We start from the raw sequence: 6,000 nt of genomic DNA, 5'->3' as shown, positions 1-6,000 counted from the left end.
TAATAACCCCAAGTTTTTCCTCCCCGGTCCTTCCTGCCGTCTGGTTCTCGGCCGTGAACCCAACAGCGATCCCGCGAAAACTAAGACATCCGCCTCTTCCCCCACAGGTCCTGCAGCGCGCTCGGCTAACTTCCGGCCGAGCCGGGGCTGGCCCCCGCCCCGCCCCCACAAGCGCGAGATTCGTCGCAATTTTCCCGCGATGCCGCGGGGGCGCGCGGCACCGCTCGCCAGGCCCCAGAGTGCACTGCGGGGAAGAGCGCGTGCGCGCGGCTCCACTGCCGAGCGACCGCGGGAAAATTCCAAAAAAGTCAAACAAAACAAAAAACCAGTACGGGGCAAAGCCAAACTTGCAAGCCACAGAACCCGGGCGGAGGCGTCCTTTCTGCCACTGCCCAAACTGCTGAAGCAGCTCTGGCTGGCGCAGACCACCCGGTAAGCGAGAGGCCGCAGAACGAGAGCAAAGACGGCTGATTCCCTCGGGGGTCTGGCCGACACGTCAGCCGAAGGGTGGAGGTAGGGTAGGGGGAGGGTAGGGAGGGAAGACTCGCGAGAACGTTCGCCGCGCTTTGCGCATCTAGTTAGGTGAGCTGAGCCCCGGCCGTGTGCAGGGGCTGAGGGGAGGAGGTGGGTAGGGGCTTGAGGTGGCGCCAGCCCGCGGAGGGGCGGAGCGGCGGGCGAGGGGCGTGGCCAAAGAGTGGGCAGGCCTGGGGGTGGGTCCGGCGTAGGGGTCACGCGGAAGAGAGCCCCCGGAACGGTGAGAACTGGGAATAGGCGCTTTGGTTCTTTTGGTTCATTGAGTGCTGGCAGCTATGTCTACTTAAAAGGAGAGGAGCAAAGGTGAATTTCTTCGCCCCGGATCCGTGGGAGCTGTGAAAAGCTCTCCTCTTCTACCCCATCACCCTCTACAGCTGGCCGCTTGCTCTCCGTCGCCCTGCCTCTAGGGCGTTGGGAGGGGGCGAGCCTGTAACCCCTCTTGCTTTCCAGGTCTTTTGTCGCTGAAGGGCAGGAAGGTTCTCATGGGTGATTGTCTCCTTGCAACTTTCTTTCTTTGACCGCCAGGCCAAATCACGTCCAAAGCCCTGATATTTTGGGGGGTTGTTGTTTGTTGGCTTGCTTTTTTGTATTTACGTGGGCGCTTTTACAACCGTGAACCCTCTCTGGTCATCGTATATGGGCTAAAGGTTTGGAGGGCAAAAGATTAGGAGTTTTTGAAACATGACAAATTTGGGACCAGAATTTCGAAAGAGGCCGAGGAATTTTCCAGCAAAGACCCCCATGTGCCAGTGATTTTGTCCTAATCTGAAACTCCCGTGCTCCAGCTTTCATTTGTAACTTCTGTCCCATTTAGTGCATCTTAACTGTGATATGATTGACTTACCATTTATCACATGAGCAGGGCACTTTTGGGCCACCCAACTTCAGCTATTTATGGATGTCACTCACCCTCAGTGATGTGCAGCTCAGAACCTTTTCTCACTATCCTCTTCAGGAGGGGAGGAAAGGTTGTTACAAATGGTAGAATTCATACCATGTGTTGGGATCATTTATTACATAAACATATAGAAAACATGTTCATTGTGACTTTATCCATTAAACTTAAATTGATGTTTCAAAATAATGGGTTGTGCCAGATTCACATGGAAATAAGCATTCATATGTGTATACAAGAAAGACCGCATCAAAACAATTTGCTTTTCCTAGTTTTATCAGAGGCCTTTTCCTGTAAAAGTTAGGTCCTGCTTCTTTAGAATTGGACTAATTATACTTTAGTATATATTACACTTTAATTCATTTTTTCATTATTCAGTCCTATTCTTGTTTTCTTGAAAAACATTTACCAGAAGTCCAGAAAAGAAAGGCAAACTCTATATTGGAATTTTTTGTTCTCTAATAAAAAGCATTAACTTGATTGATTGGCTGGGTGTGGAAGATGTGTTGCTGCATGTATGTGAAACTGTGCATGTACATTTTTAAATAAATGGTATTTTAAACCAGTTCCATATTTCAGCAAGTAGTTCCAGTAACAATTATACAAATTTTGTATTTATGAAAACCAGCTACAAGGAGGCCAGCCTGGCCAGTAGAAAGTTGGATTGATTACCTAGGCCACAGAGAGCACCAGAGAAATCTCACATGGCATGGCAGTTCCAAGTGGTGGAGCCTCATATCAGGCTGGAAATCAGTACCAAATGGATTTGTAAAATTTTAGTCTGGGGTATGAATATTCTCTGTTCTTGTTTATGGATCCTGACTGACTTTTTTTTTTTTCAATTTTATTTATTTTGAGAGAAAGAGAGTGCAAATAAGGAAGGGACTGAGAGAGAGGGAGATAGAATGCCAAGCACTGGCAGCATGGAGCTGGATGTGGGCTTGAACTCACAAACCCTGATATCATGTGAGCCGAAACCTAGAGTGGGACACTTAACCAACTGAACCACCCAGGCGCCCCTGAATGACTGATTTTAATATGAAAGAGCACCTATGGGAGAAGTACATTGAGTTTGCAGTGTTTTAATAAAAATGTAGTAGAAATTGAGAAGAAAAAAACTTAAAAATTCATCAGAAAAGTTAGATAACACTACAAGTCTTGAGCATTTTATTTTCTAAATATCAATTATTATTATTTTTTTGTGTTCTGGAAGAGACCTTGCAAGTTTTCTGGTCCATTCTCTTAGACTCTTCATAAGTCCTGCTGAGCGTGTAGAAATTTCTCTGTTAAGATCAGTGATACAGGAACATCTATAATCTTGGTACCTTTCTCTAGTTATAGGAAGGCAGAGTTTTAAAGGAAATTACCTTTTTTGAAACTGTATACTATGTAGACTCTGTTTTCTAAAGAATTCAGTGGCTTTTAGTAAATTTAGTAGATTTTTAGAATTGTGCAGTGATTAGTACAATTCATTTTTAGAACATTTGCAACACCCTAGCAGCTTTGCACGTGCAAATTCATAGTCAATCCTAACTCTGGCTTTCAGCCTCAGGCAACCATTGATTTGCTTTCTTGTCTCTATAGATTAGCCTTTTGGGGGCATTTCATATAAATAGATTCATAAAAGTGCTGTCTTTTGGTTTCTTTCACTTAGCATGATGTTTTTGAGATTCATCCATTTTGTAGCATGTATCGATAGTTTGTTCCTGTTTATTGCTGAATAATATCCCATTGTATGTCTCTACCACATTTTGTTTATCTGTTCATCAGTTGGTGGACACGAGTTGCTTCTACTTTTTGGTTATGAATAATGCTCTGTGAGTATTCATATGTAAGTCTTTGGACATATGCTTTTATTATTTTTGGGGGGTGTTTATGAGTGGAATTGCTGAGTTGTATAGTAAGTTCATGTTTAACTTTTTAAGAAAGTGTCAGACTTTTCCAATGTGGCTATACCATATTATATTCCCACCAGCAGTGTATGGGGGTTTTAATTTTTCCACGACTTCATTTGTTAATTGTGTCTCTTTAAATAGCCATCCCAGTGGGTGTGAAAGTAGTATCATTGTGGTTTTAATTTGCACTTCCCTATTGGCAAACGATGTTGACTATATTTTCATGTACTTTTTAGCAATTTCTAGGTCACTTTTGAAATGTCGAAACATTTTGTCCATTTTTTAATTGGATTATGTCAGCCTTTTAAAAGTAAAAGGTTTAAGAAGTAAAAGGTGATTCAGGCAGCAAAATCAAGTTTACTCAGGAACAGCAGAGGAATTGCAATTCTGGACAAGCAAACTATGGTGAACCTTAGGCGAGTCCTGAGAACAAAGCAGGAGAGTGTCCTTTTATAGAGGAAAGGAGTTTGAGAGGGTCTGTTTTGAACAAAAGTTCATTGGAAGAAAATGAGAATTTGAAGTGGTGGTGGCTTCTAATTGGTTGTAGGTGAGGGCAGCTTACTGTTGCTGGGCAGAAAGGAAACCTTCCTTCTTCCTGCTGGGAGTATGCAAGTTGGGATGAATGATATGTGTATTAGTCATCTCTTCATGGTTTCCAAACTCCAGTTTTCAGTTAGGGTTCCTTATCATATTTTCACACTTTTCTTCCAATCAACTCTTCACCAATCAAGAGTTGGGTCATCTGTTCCTCGTTAGAATTGTTTTTGTCTTTCAGTGTCAGGAAGGACACTTCCTGAATGTCATGTCCCACATCAGAGGGAAGTGCACAGATTGGAAATCATGGAAGCCACGTTTGAGTAACAAGAAACAGTGGGAGGGGGAACTCTCAGGTATTTTACATCCGAAATCTGTATCCATTCAAGGTTATAAGCTAAAAGGAGCAAAGGACCCTACCTAGATCTTCAGGTGGAATTTATTGTAGTCAGTGTGCTTGTTCCCTAATTTTACGTGATTGGGTTTCTACTTTGGAGGGTTTGTCCATGTGCAACAGGTGGTGTTTGCTATTGTATAAATGCTTCGTTTGGCAAGTAGGTAATCAAAGGCTATATGCATATCTTGAAGATATTGTGGGTTCAGTTCCAGAACACTGCAATAAAGTGAATATTACTGTAAAATAAATATTGCAATAAGGTGAGTCAGATGGATGTTTTGGTTTCCCAGTGCATATAAATATGTTTATATTGTACTGCAGTCTATTACGTGTACGATAGCATTATGTCTAAAAAAATATATATCTTAATTAAAAAGTACTTTATTGCTAAAAAACGGCTAACTATCTGAACTTTCAGCAAGTTGTAATAACTGATCACAGATCATTGTAACAAATATAATAATGAAAGAGCATGAAGTAGCATATTACTAGAATGTGACACAGAGACACAAAATGAGCAAATGCTGTTGAAAAAATGGCACTGATTGACTTGTTTGACAAAGGGTTGCCACAAACCTTCAGTTTGTAATAAAATAATATAATATCTGTGAAGCACATTAAAGTGAAGCACAATTAAATGAGGTATACTTGTACTTTAGCCAGTGAGTTAAGTGTTGTTGGGCTGCCGTTGCCTTAGGGCTGGGGTTGGCAAGTTTTCCCAATTCCAGAGGGAGATTTCTAATCATTTGTTCGTTGTCATGAAAGTCCACAAAAGGGGTAACAGCCGTTCTGATGGAGGCAAATCCAGAGTCACATATGCCTCCTGGGAATTATCTTTTAGTGTGGTGATGAAGTTTTAATGGGGAAAACCTGAAAGACTTTAGATTTATTGTGGATGTCCCTGGGGACAGTTAGAACTCCTAGTATGCATTGTCTTACAATCCCCCAGTGGTCTAAACATTCACAGGACCAGTGATTCACCACAGAGAAAGATAAAACCAGGTAGTGCATACATACATACATAATGTATGTATACACATACATACATAATAATCCTGCTAGGGTTTGATCACTAATAATGATGTTAATTGGGATTATTTAATTGGCCCCTTTGAACCAAGGGTCAGAGGTGTTTAGGGAATAATTAGGGAGAAACCATCTTGTTCTGTGGACTTGGTTCTTGAAGGCTGTACAAAGGGGGGTTATTTTGCTGCAGTAGGTAGACCTAAGGTAGTAGTAAGAATGAGGAACTGTGTAGATGGAATGGGTATGATTAGTTGCATTGAGAGTTATGACAGGACAGGTCAAAGCAAGGTACAGGAAAACCTGGTTGTAGAAGTTTGACTCAGAAATCTCCCAAGGGATGGTGGCATTGGAGATGAGGGAGAAGTTTGCTACAGGGAAGACTAAAGGTTCACAGCTGTCAGGGACAGATCAGGGTTTCTGAGGACAGATCTAACAGAAATGTTTCTTCCTTTGGCCAAGGATTGGGAAATCTATGGTGTGTCTCACGTGATCAGATGGGGCCCCTAAAATGTGGGGCCACCCGATGGGGTGGAAGCTGGCTGTGTAGGCAATGGAAAGATTCACCTGAGGCATAACAAAGGAGACATTTATTGAATACATTGCAAGGGAGCATCGGGCAGGCAGGATAGCAAAGGAGAGATTGTCTGCTATGAGGTAGTGGATGCAGGCTGTTTTTAAAGGGGGGTGGTGAGGAGGTATGAGCAGATGGAATTTTCCCA

The 6,000-nt window shown here is 42.6% G+C and overlaps 1 protein-coding gene across 3 annotated transcripts in view; it reads left to right on the top strand.

Moving 5' to 3' along the window:
- The first annotated feature begins 254 nt into the window (after positions 1-254).
- FANCC (FA complementation group C) overlaps positions 255-6,000 on the top strand; it is a 268,544-nt gene continuing 262,798 nt past the window's right edge. For all 3 annotated transcript variants that reach the window (XM_042913461.1, XM_042913464.1, XM_042913456.1), the window contains exon 1: positions 255-432. The gene's annotated coding sequence lies outside the window, so the exon portion shown is untranslated. The remainder of the gene's footprint in view (positions 433-6,000) is intronic.

Source organism: Panthera leo, chromosome D4 (assembly GCF_018350215.1).
Source record: "Panthera leo isolate Ple1 chromosome D4, P.leo_Ple1_pat1.1, whole genome shotgun sequence".
Taxonomy (NCBI): domain Eukaryota; kingdom Metazoa; phylum Chordata; class Mammalia; order Carnivora; family Felidae; genus Panthera; species Panthera leo.
Note: the sequence above shows the minus strand (reverse complement) of the source record. Positions and strands in the feature narration are given on the sequence as shown.